Consider the following 12,142-nt stretch of genomic DNA (forward strand, 5'->3'; position numbering starts at 1 on the left):
TGGGTGCTTTCTTGCCTTCTCTGACACCCTTGGGCCTGACTGGCCAGTGATACAGGTTTTAGGGGAGGCGCTGTGTCGCCACTGGGGCCCCTTGCTTGGATTAAAACCCTTCCTTCTCCGCCGTCTTACGGAGGGTCGTTGTGGGAACCACACCGGGTGAGCCTGTGGGTCCGCCTGTTCCACCGGCCGGTGTGCTCCTGAGAGGTGTGCGTCTCAGGCCACCCAGGCCTTTCTGAATGGTGTCCTCTGTCCAACTTCCCTAGGCCTGGGCGGGTGGGGAGAGGGGACGGGGCAGCAGATGTGCCTGTTTCTCCCACGTCAGCCCTTCTGGCTGGTGCATCCCTTTGGCAGCCATTCAGGGAAACAGATGGAGGAGGGTGCAGGAGCTGCTGGAGCTGCTGTCGGGGCTGAGAGCCAAGTGGTGGGACGAGGACACCATAGATGTGTGGGAAGCACAGAAATCCCATCAGGTGGAGTCTGGGGTGTGGTCTCCTTGTCCTGTAGAAGCTTGCTGCCTGCGGGGGCCACTGGGTGACCTTGGCCCATCCACCGTGTTGGGCCCCCCCCCCCCATCTCGAACTATTCTCTCACCCACCTTGGCTGGGCGTCTCATCGCAGTGGGTTGGAGCTGGCCCCAGAGGGAGGCCCCCTTGCTTAAAAGCCTTCCTAAGACTGTAGGCAGTTGGTTTGGTTTTTCTGTTGGCTGATAGTCACACTTGAGTCTTTTCCCGGGGAAATACTGATGACTCCATGTGGTGCTCCTGCTTGTTTTAATGAAGCTTCCCTTGGAATTTTCTGAACATGGAGTGATTCAGATGGAGAAAGTGGCACTGCTTCATCTGAGGCCGAGCTTTGATGCTTCCTTTTCTCTCTGCTGTGTTTCTGGGTATTAGTTTGGTCAAGGGTTGTCTTTCATTTGAGCTGTGAATCACGAGACTCTGCCTGTTCTCCCATTCTGCTGGGTGACGGCCCATTTCAGCCGTTGTTTCTCTCTCTAGATTGTGCATCTCTGTGGAACAAGCACTGGGGCTGGCATGCCAGAGTGGGGCTGGCACTTCTCATCTCTTACTGTCGGGGAGGGGGGTGCATAAGAACAGTTCTGTTGCCGCCTCCTGGGCCCTTTCACTTGTTTTCCAGACCTGGAGGGGGACTGGTGACGCATAAACATTTGAGGGGTAAGAGCAGAGGGTCACAGGAGAGGAACGAGCCTGCGGCCCTCCTGGGGAATGCCGGGCCACGGGGGCAGCCAGACTTTCTGCTCCACAAGCTCAGAGAGGCAGGGAGCAGAGGGTGGGTGAATCAGGGATACGTGTGGAGCAGCTACGTGGGTAGCAGCTGGAAACCTACGTTGCTGAAATGCCGTAGCACGCTGCAAGGATGATGAGGGCAGCGCTCCACGCATCTGGCATTGCCCACCTCATTGTGCTGTTCTGCCCTGAGTGATAATTAACAAATGATTTAACCGCTGTCCATAGAGCCTTAAGAATTGTTTCAAAGTCTGCGTCTTCTGCCTTTCTGCAAAGAATATATTAAACACAAGTGTTTTTTGCTGCCCTGGCCTTCCTGTTGTTGTGACTCCTCACGTGTTGAAGTGAGTGCATGGATGCCCAGGGACGATGCTGGGAGGTGGAGTGACTCCCATGTCTGTTCGTTGCAGCCTTTCCGGCTCTTCCTCTAATGCACCTTGTCACTCGTCACTTCCAGATGCTGCCAAAAGTCCTGGTCCACAGCAGCGACCCTCCTCCTCCCTCCGTCTGCGGCTTTCAGCTTTCAGGGAGCTAGGAAATCAGATAACCACACTTGCTGAAATTGTGTCTGATAAGCCTCAGTTTAGCCTGAGGAGGGAAGTGCACCAGCTTTAGGGCAGGACCTCGGGGACGTTTCCGCTGGTTGCTCAGAGGACTTCATTCCTCACTGGGATTCAGCGTGTTCCGTTTGCTGGCAAAGTGAACTCCAAACACCAAGGGCATTTCCATCGACAGGTCACCCGTGAGATAGACGTCTGTTGACCTGGCTTTGCCTGCTCCGATGGGGGAATAAGCACTGTTGAGGGTAAATAAGTTAGCAAGGGAATTTGGGGTGCTTTTGCTCCTGTCTCTCCTGAGCCTGATCCCAGTGCAAAGGAGAGGTGACTTCCTCTAATGCGCTGGAGGAGTCCCACCCTGAAGCCCCCTGTCAACTTCCTACCAGGTGCCAGAGGATCCTTTACTTAGATGCTGGGTCTGAGCTGGTTGGAATGTGGTGTCAGTGAAACAAACCTTGAGAATTCAGTGCACCGAACAGAACAGAAAGTTATTTTCTCTTGGGGGGAAAATAAAAGGTGTTTCCTGGCCATGGCTGCATCATAAACCGAAGACTGTTGACTTGCAAATGTGTGCTCTTGGTCAGAGGGTGGAGGGAGGCTGACGGGGCTGGCCCTCTGTCACCCGGGAAGCCGGTCCCCTGAGGGGAGGACAGAGCACAGCCCATCTCCACGGGGGTGGGCTGAGGACATCCCTCAGGGGACAGGCCCCGGGCAGAGCCTGGTCTTGAGGTGTCCCCGTAACAGGTCACACCTGATCAGGAGCCTTGGGGCTTTATAAACAGTGGGCTGGCACTTCTCATCTCTTACTGTCGGGGAGGGGGGTGCCTAAGAACAGTTCTGTTGCCGCCACCTGGGCTCTTACATTTACTTTCCAGACCTGGAGGGGGACTGGTGACGTGTAAACATTTGAGGGGTAAGAGCAGAGGGTCACAGGAGAGGAATGAGCCTGCGGCCCTCCTCGGGAATGCCGGGCCACGGGGGCAGCCAGACTTTCTGCTCCACAAGCTCAGAGAGGCAGCCTTTTTAATAGCTTTGCTGAAGCCCAGCTATCGCTCTGCAGACTCAGCACAGCCAGCCCAGGGGGACAGTTCGAGTTGGGAAAGGAAGGCCGGACCGCCGAGTCTGTTGTTTGAAATAATAAAAAGCGAAACTGGCCGGTGTATTTATTTTTTTCTGAACAATAGAATTCCCCCCTCCCCCCCGCTGCCCTGCTCACTGAGCACCGCTCCCCTTTCCTTGTAATAACTCTGTCTTGCTTTTCTCAGGGGTTATCAGGACCCCGTTCACCTTTTGGGCAGAGGCCCAGCCACGGAAAGCTCTGGGGCTCCAGGAGGGCTTTGTGGGAAGTTTCGTGCGCTGCTGAGACCGGGGGTGAGCATAATGGAAATCATACGGTAGCCGTAATTACAGAGTGGGCTTCTCTGAGCCCGGTAATAATCTCCTGTGTGCATCAGGGCCTCGCAGCGTTCTTTGCAATCTGACAAGGCACTCGAGGTGGGAGGGGCTGGGGGCTTTGCTAAGAGGAAGGGGGTTTTCTGTGAGTTTCAGGGGTCCAGGAGCTAGACTGTAGCTATCCATGGGCTGCCCTCAAAATTATGGACTTTTCGTTTTGTTTGAGCGCTGTGGCTCCCCATCATTTGCAGCCTTGTCTCTGATGACCGTAATTTCACTCCTTTAGTGCACACATCACATGAGGCAGAGGGAAAGGAGGTGAGGAAAGTACCAATTTGGATGTCTTTCATGTCTTCTGGCCCTGGCGTCCTTCTCCGTGCGCTGTTAGGAGATGTGGCATATAGATGCTCCAGTCATTAGCAGATGCTGAGGAATTTAAGAGGAAGCCACAGGCTGTTACCGTTTCAACTGCGTGTAAAACTCCGAAGGCACACAGCATCCTGATTGGTTTTTAGGTGTCCGTATAAATCTGAAAACCTTTGACCCAAGTTGGGGTAACAAGGTCAGTGTTGCCTCAGAAGGACAAGATCTCCGCCTAAATAGTCCACCCAGAAGTCCAGCCCCACTGTCTCTGCCTCTTGCATTTTTACTACTGAGAGATCGTATTTTATGGCTACTGTTCGGCAGTGAATTACTGCCTGACATTAGTGGGAGAGACTAATGTTCATTGTGAACCAAAACATCATAAACTTCCACTTGAGGTGTGATTGCTCCTTTTTTTTTTTTTTTTGGCTACACCAGTGGCATATGGACGTTCCCGGGCCAGGGATCAAATCTGAGCCACAGCCGCCACCACCGCTGTGGCAACATCAGATCCTTAACCCACTATGCTACAGCGGGAACTCCCTGGTTGCTCCTTTCATTTTGTGGTGGTGTGTTTCCTGGGTGTTAGGTTAAACTGCTCACACAAAGGGGCAGAGCACTTGGTGGGTGTTGGTTAAGCAGAACCTTGCCTGGCCCTGCTATTGGCTTGTGGTAGGATGTGTGTGTGTGTGTGTGTGTCTGTGTGTGTCTGTGTGTGTGCACGTGCAAACCACACCATACCGCCAGCCTCTCTGGATAGGAGTTGGGTGTGTGTCAGCATGGAGAGTCAATGGGAGTAGATAACATGCCGTCATTCTTATTGGGGACTGTCATGCAGATTAATTCAGTCTTCCTAACTTCTTTTTTCTTGAGCCTGTTTGAAATTTTATAATAATTTATTTCATTGAAGTGTATTTTATTGACAATGTTGTGTTAGTTTTAACTGTACAATAAAATGATCCATTTATATATATATATATACTCACATACATAATATAAATAACACATATATGTATACACGCATATACACATACACACACACACACACATCTTTTCTTTTTCAGATGCTTGTCCCTTATAGGTTATTATAAAATATTGAGTGTGGTTGCCTGTAGCTCTGCAGTAGGTCCTTGTTGGTTAAGTGTGTTATGTACCGTGGTGTGTTTAGAGTTAATCCCAAACTCCTCATTTATCCCTCCCCCTTCCCCTTTTCCCCTCTGGTAACCATAAGTTTGTTTTCTATGTCTGTGGGTCTGTTTCTGTTTTGTCTATATGTTCATTTGTACTTTTTTGATTCCACATATAAGCAATATCATATGGTATTTGTCGTCTCTCTCTCTGAGCCTGTTTGAAATTGATTTGCTTGTGTTCTCTCGGCCCTGACCATGCGTCCAGAAGGGCAGCCAGCCCGAGGTGGAGGGAGCCCACCTGAGGCTGTGTCATTCTGAACATAAGTTCCCAGGAATGGATGCCGCATGTGTGTTTCTATAGCGCTGGAGTCTGTTAACAGAGATGTGCAGCCCCTGCCTTGCAGCTTCCTTAGTGCACCTGAGAATTCTTCACAGTCACCTGGAAGTTTAAATCAACTTTAACTACAGAGAAATTCATGCCTCGGAATGCTCTCCAGGTGGCTGGAGGCATCACCACATCCAATGGAGACACAGTTAGAACTCCAGCTTGCCGGGTACCTGGTGATCAGAGCAGAGGCTGAGTGTACTTAGTGTAGGGTTTGGGCACTTGCTTCTGTGATACAGGTTTCTCAAACCAGAGCTGCTGGCTGGTTTGCATGTGGCTAGACACCTAAGCAGAAGATAAAAGAAATATGGAAGAATCCATGCTGGCCAACTTCCATGCCTGGAAAAGTCCTTCAAAGCCTTTTTTTTTTTGGCTTTTTTGGGGCTTATTTTCATCATGTTGGTTTTGCATTTCCCACCCCTGGTTTTGCTGAGTATTAAGCCTGTACAGATCTTACCCTGTGGTTAAGGGAAGGGGAGGCCGAGGCTGAGGGTTCTGCAGACAGAAGAACACAGTAGATGTTCCAGGGGCCCCCCCTCTTTCCACTTGGTTCACATCTAAGCAGGGACAGATTAATGGCTGTTCGATCATCCATCCTTCAAACCCAGCTTCCTGGGACTGGCCTTCAGACCGGCTTTACCTCGTGCCAACCTGTCCACTTCTCATGGTGTTTCCCTACCTCGTCTCAATCTCCTTGGCTGGCTTCTAAGCCTTTTTGACCATGTTGTACCCTGGAGATACGGAAACCAGCTAAGCCGGGCAGTGTCCTCGTGGGCATGTCTTATACTCTGGAACAATATCAATTCCCCACTCAACCATCCTTTTCACAGCAGTGTGTCCCCTAGGCACTGTTTTCTTCTCTTTTCCTGCTTTTCACCACTTGGCCCTGAGGTTCACCCCCTGTCCCTGCATGTCCCTGGTGGATCCCAAGAGGTCACTCAGCGCTGCCCTGAGCGGGATGGGGCAGTGTCCTTGCAGTAGGGCATCTCACAGCCCCTCAAAGCAGCTCAACACTTAGACTCACTCTCCGCCTAGCACTTTCTTAAAACACGCTTGGAGATCCCCAGAAAACACTACCCCAGGAACATTTGTCATATCCTATTTTCCAAATGATCATTGCTGGTGCATATGATTTAAGGAGATGGCTTTAAATGAGTTTTGCCAAGTCAAGATTTATTGATACATGTGTGCCATGTTTTTTGAATCATACGTGTCTGTGTGTGTGGATATACATTTCTGTGGAATGATCCTGATCATAAATTAAAATGCAGACATTAAAATTGAAGAAAGTGCTGCAGAAACACCCCAAATCATAGAGCACACTCAGTCAGCTGATGCTCAAATGCCAGACACGCTGGAGGAATTTAGCCAGTGACACATGCAATTGAAGTAAAATATTGTGCTTTACAAGAACGTATCATTAAAATGAAAACTAGCAGCATATCAGGAGTCTGGCTTTGTAACCAAGACAACATAGATGGGAAAGGATGAAAGACATGATGTACCAGAGGAAGAGGAAGGAGGCAGAAGGCAAGAGGAGGTGGTGGGCCCCCAGCTGTGAATGGCCCCCTTCCTGCTGGGTTCGTAGCTGATAGACTCTAGATGGGAAGAGAATAGAATCTCGATGGAGATGCTGGCAAAAGCTCTCACCAAGAACAGGACCAGGGATGGGAAAGGCAGTGGGAGCCAGACTGACTCAGAGCCCCCCAGCGGAAGCTCTGCTTGAGGGTCTGCTTATAGTTCCCCCTGTTCCCAAGTGACTTCCTGTGAATGTGGCCACTGGGCTTGCTTCCTGGTGGTGGCACAGTGCTTCTCCCAGCAGCTCTGGTTTCTCATAGAGGCATTGGCCACGGCTTCTCCAAGAGCTCCCTCAAGTCTCCCCCCTTCATCACGCTCCCAGGGGATGCAGATGTATCGGTTATGGGCTGCTGTGCAACAATGACCCCAAAACCTAGAGGCTTGAAACAACATTTGTCTCACAGTGTCTGTGGAGCAGGAATGCAGGCCCAGCTTAGCTGGACCCTCTGGCTCAGAGTTGCTCACAGACTGTAGTCAGGGTGTTGGCTGGGGGCAGCCGTCCTCTCCATGCTCAAGGCCAGAATGGGGGGGGTTCCTCTTCCAAGGTCATGCCCGTGGTAGGTGCAAGGCCTCAGGTCCTCCCTGGAGACATTAGTCCCTGGCCACGTGACCTCTCCATGACAGCCTCTCGTACAATACGGCAGCTGAGAGAGAGGGCCAACAAGAGACAGCGAGCCGGTCCTTTCAGAACCTCATTTCAGGAGTAACAGCCCATCACCTTCGCCACATGCTGTTCCCTAGAAGCCACTCACATGGTCCAGCCCACTCTCAGGGGAGGGGCTTCCACAGAGGTGTGAATACGAGGAGGCAGGGGTCACTGAGATCCTTTTAGAAGCTGCCTGCCACATGAGCGCTTAGAAGCTGGCCACTGAGGGCGTAGGAACCAATACTTTTAAAGTCCAAGTTAACTTTTAGTGGTACAGGAAGGGGCACAACAGCCCTGCTCAGGAGCCCCCTGTCTTCTGGCGCCCTGAGGTTCTGATTGGCATATCAGAGAATCCGGAGGAGGAATAGGAAGGGGCTAAGTGCCTGTCCCACCCAGAGGGTCAGAGGGTGCTGCCGCCCCCAGCGGGAGGTCTGGGAGCACGTGGAGGTGGTCCCAGGGACGCTGCTCGTCTTGGGGAAACAGCGGTGGTTTATGATGGGGGGTGAGCGAGACTTCTGTTTCAGGTCGGTACCTGATGAGCGCTCTGTCCATGGAGGGGGTCTGCGCCCTGCCCCCCCAGAGACTGGCCTCTTTTGGGGATCGACGGGCTTTTAGGAAGGGGTCATTTCCCTGTGGATTAGAGCTGGCAGGAGAGAGGTTGGGAAGGGAACCGCTGTGTTCGGTACACCTTGTAGGTGCCAGGCACTCTTCTGGGTGTTTCCCTTGTGTTACGTGCATTGATCATCTCATGTCATTCTCCAGGTTTCCATTCAGGGTCAAGGCTACGACCTCCATTTCACACAGGTGAAGTGACTCGTGACTCACCTGCGGGGTGTACAATTTGATCTAAGGTCTGTCTTCCCTGATGTGGCCTTATCATGGACTTGACCTGTGGCTCTGCTCTTGGGCTGTGGTGAACCTTACTCCACAACCCTGAGAGCTGGGCCTCCCCCACACTGGGCCAGCACACCTGTTGGCCAGAACCTTCCTTTCCTTCCCTCTGGCCCTGTGCTAGCTCAGAGGCCCAGGGGTCCAGTGTGGCTGCTGTAACTGAAGTCCCCATGGCAGAGTGCTCCCTTCTTTAATTGTACCAGACTCATCTATCTGAAACAGCTCCAATCCTCTCACTTTCCTAGTTTAAATATATATATATGTATCTGTCTTCTCATACACGCTTCTGTGGCCCCCACTGCCCGTAGGCTGCCTGTGTGTCATGGCCCAGCCACCCCAAGGACACGGGTCCTCCAGCTCAGCCCTTCAGCCCTGGCACGCTGCCCGGCGCCTCACATTTTGAGTCTCAAGGATTCCGGCTAAATTTAAATGCCAAGGAAGAGGCACCCGCCTGGGAGACAGTGGGGTTCCCACCTACACAGCAGCTCCCGCATCACCAGGCTCCCTCCACAGCCCACTTCCGTTTCCAGGAGCAGTTTTGCTGGAGCCCGTCCTGTGGCAGAGTGGGCGGTGGCCCTGGGGAGGCGCCAACAGGCTGTGCTTTTCTACTCACCACTGACCTGCCACCCAGGACCCACTCAGGATGTTTGGCCTTTGGCGTCACAGCAGAATCCTCTCTGCAAACAACCTGTGGGACTGTGCATAGTGGTGCCTGATGACTTTTCCTGCTGCCAGTCAGGTCAGCTCTTGCTCTTTCCTGCCTGTCCTTGAGCAGCATTGTGCTCTTAAGGCAGGAAGATCTGCTCATGATGTTATCTTGACCAATCGTCCAGGCTGACATGCCGCAGTAAGTCCCAAAGCAGCTCTGGCTCCACGATTTCTTTATAGATGTCGTGGCTTGAGGGACAGTGTGATCAGATGGTTTCCTTTGTTGACCTGCCTTGCCCTGTTGGTGCTCATATGAGTCTCATTAGGAAAAGTGGGCCAACGAATGGATCTATGACTGGATCGATGGGTATTGGCTCAGCAGTCTTCCCACCCCACCAAAGGCTCTCCCTTCCTTGGGGTCACTCTCTGGCATCCCCAGTGCCTCCTCTCACCCCAGGTTTTTTGCTGAGACCTCCTCTGAGTCCCCTTCCAGAAGGTTCCCCCCCCCCCGCCAAGGGTTCCTGAAGCCTTGGGAGCAAGAGGGTGGAAGGGAAAGTGCACAGGAAGAGACTCCCCATTCCCGCTCTTGCCAGGGAGGTAGATTGCCTTTCTGCTCAACCACTGACAACTCCCACCAAACTGAGAGTCTGCTGAGGGTGGGGGAGAGGGATTTGAGTGTGGCCTGGGATGATTGGACCTGAGGGGCCAGAATGATGGCAAGGCCACCTTAGGACTCACTCTTTTCACTGCATCCACAAGTTACAGCAAACCCTGCTGCTTTCCAGGTCTTCCCAGTGGGAATCTCAGATGCCAAGGGTTGTTTCAGGCAAGATTATACCTGTGTATTAGATCACCTGAGTATCTTCCATGCTTTGTGGTTTCCGATAACAGGGAAGATGGGCAGATACTGCTCATTCTTAAAGATCTCTAAGTGGATAAATTCTTTACCTGATCTTTCTGCTGACTTACCAGCTATCCCCACCCCCTGCCAGTGATCATTCCACTCCTTCCCTTTTGTCCTACCTTCCCTTAAGAGCATAGCATTTATCTGGGCTTTTCTATAAGAAACAGGATCCCTTTATAGCTATTTCTCACTATGGGTGTACAGGCTTTTTGAGAAATTGTATGCACTTCTCACCATATTTTAAATGCTCTGGATGAGCATACATAGAATGTCTTATTTAATGTTTATGATTAAAGCTCTTCTGGGCCCTCCCCCAGACATAGCAGGCAGGGGAGGAGAAAATACGAACTAAATCTCACTCTTGGGGGATCCATTTTTCTTAGATCTCATGAGGTTTAATCAGGAAGGATCAGCTTTGAACCTTTGTGGATCTGAACTTGCACACTGTTGGCCTTAAGGAACACTGGGCAGCTGGGATGTGAGACTCCTCCATGAGCTGGGCAGGGTCAAGGTCACCTTGATGCTAGTGGACTGACTGCCTCATTGCCTCAACTAGGCTGTGGGCTTCTTCACCTGATGGAAAGGTCATGGGCTAAGAGTTCATCAAAGGAACTAGTGAATCCTCTTTTAAACTGAAGAATCCTTTTCTAAAATTAATAGCCTCAGAATGTATCTATTTTACCACCTTGAGTTTTTATTCCATTACATTTTGATTACCCAGAAATCACAGGCAATAGAAGCTTTCAAAATCAGTTGCTGAGAATTTTTCCTGAGAGGACTGTGTTCATTTTCTTTACATAAAAAAATAGTTTATTAATACATCTGGATCTTTTCCCCTGCGTGTCTAGACATTCCCCGGTTAAATGTGAGTGCCCAGCACAGTGCTTTCTGAAAGTAACAAGTGCTAAGTAAAAAATGTATTTAAAGATTGATTGTTGGCGCTTTGGGTCTTATAGTGTGTGTGTGTGTGTGTGTGTGTGTGTGTGTGTGTGTGTGTGTGTGAGAATGTATCAGCTACCTTAGGCTAAGTTATGTTGCAGTAACAAATAACCCCCAATTTAAGTGGCTACAACAGTAGCATGAGTTCATTTTCAGCTCATGTGAATGTGTACCCTGGTTGGGCAGCAGCTACACTCCATGTCATTTGTTTGGGACAGAGGCTGAAGACATGCCAGCCCCTGGCAGAAAGAAATGAGAAATGGCTGTTAACACCACTGCTTGGAAGTGGCACATGCTATTGCTCTTCACAGTTTATTGGCTAAGCCAAAGGGAATAATGTGGGAAATATAACCTGGCCACAGGAAGAGGCCTGGTGTGTATATGTGTAGGGGGTGGAAGCGAGGGGCAGAGAGTATTTTGTCAATAATACAGCTTACACTAAAGATTATTATTTTTAAAAAATTCTATTGAAGTATTTTTGATTTACAATATTGTGTTAATTTCTGCAGTATAACAAAGTGATTCAGTTATACGTATTTCCATTTCCATATAGATTATCACAGAATATTGAGTAGACTTCAATCTACTCTAAGGAATATTATTGTGAACACACTGAGTCAAGACATTTCTAATTAGGGAGTTCGCATCATGGCTCAATGGTTAACAAACCCAACTAGCATCCATGAGGACACAGGTTTGATCCTTGGCCTTGCTCAGTGGGTTAAGGATCTGGCATTGCTGTGAGCTGTGGTATAGGTCCCAGATGCGGCTCAGATCCTGCTTTGCTTTGGCTGTGGCATCGGCAGGTGGCTACAGCTCCAACTGGACCCCTATCCTGGGAACCTCCATATGAGGTGGGTGTGGCCCTAAAAAGACCAAAAAAAAAAAAAAAAAAAAGACATATCTAATTAGCCTATCTGTAACGTGCTAGGTGTTTCTTGAATTGAAGAGCTCATGGTCCCTTCTTGCTTAATATTGGAAAAGGTATATGAAAAACATAAGATATGACTGAGTTTATATCATCCACCCACACATAGTGTTGGAGATTTTTTAAAAACAAAATCCTCTTATCAGCTTCTTTTCCTGTGATTTTCTTTTTCTTCTAGAACTGCAACTAGAATTGTTCAGTTCCTTCCAGCAGTCAGCCTCTGATGTTTCTATTTCCCTGCATCTAGTTTTCCTTAAGAGTGAGGGCACTTTTCTACTTAAATACACAGATTAAATCGTGCTCAGCAGATGTCTCTTGGGATAATTAAATTAGCCAAATTTATTAAATCATGTCTCTTAACTACAACTCAGTGGAGCCTTTCAGATTAATTTCCCCTATGTCATTTAACCCCTAAAGAGTCTCCCACTTCCCTTCTGAACTCTGCTTTTCTGACTGTACATTCCCTAAATTCACTCTGGACACAGGCAGGACCACTGGCCCTTGAAATCCATCTTCTAGGAAAGGAAGCCTATC

The 12,142-nt window shown here is 49.9% G+C and overlaps 1 protein-coding gene across 4 annotated transcripts in view; it reads left to right on the plus strand.

Annotated features, from left to right (window-relative positions):
* The window catches only part of PLXNA4 (plexin A4), a 628,886-nt gene that overhangs the window by 256,898 nt on the left and 359,846 nt on the right, over positions 1-12,142 (plus strand). The gene's annotated exons all lie outside the window — the stretch shown is intronic.

The sequence above is a fragment of the Sus scrofa genome, chromosome 18 (assembly GCF_054392235.1).
Source record: "Sus scrofa isolate SSC_HxYL_T2T_F1_AM1 chromosome 18, Sscrofa_HxYL_maternal_Yorkshire_Landrace_v2.0, whole genome shotgun sequence".
Taxonomy (NCBI): Eukaryota; Metazoa; Chordata; class Mammalia; order Artiodactyla; family Suidae; genus Sus; species Sus scrofa.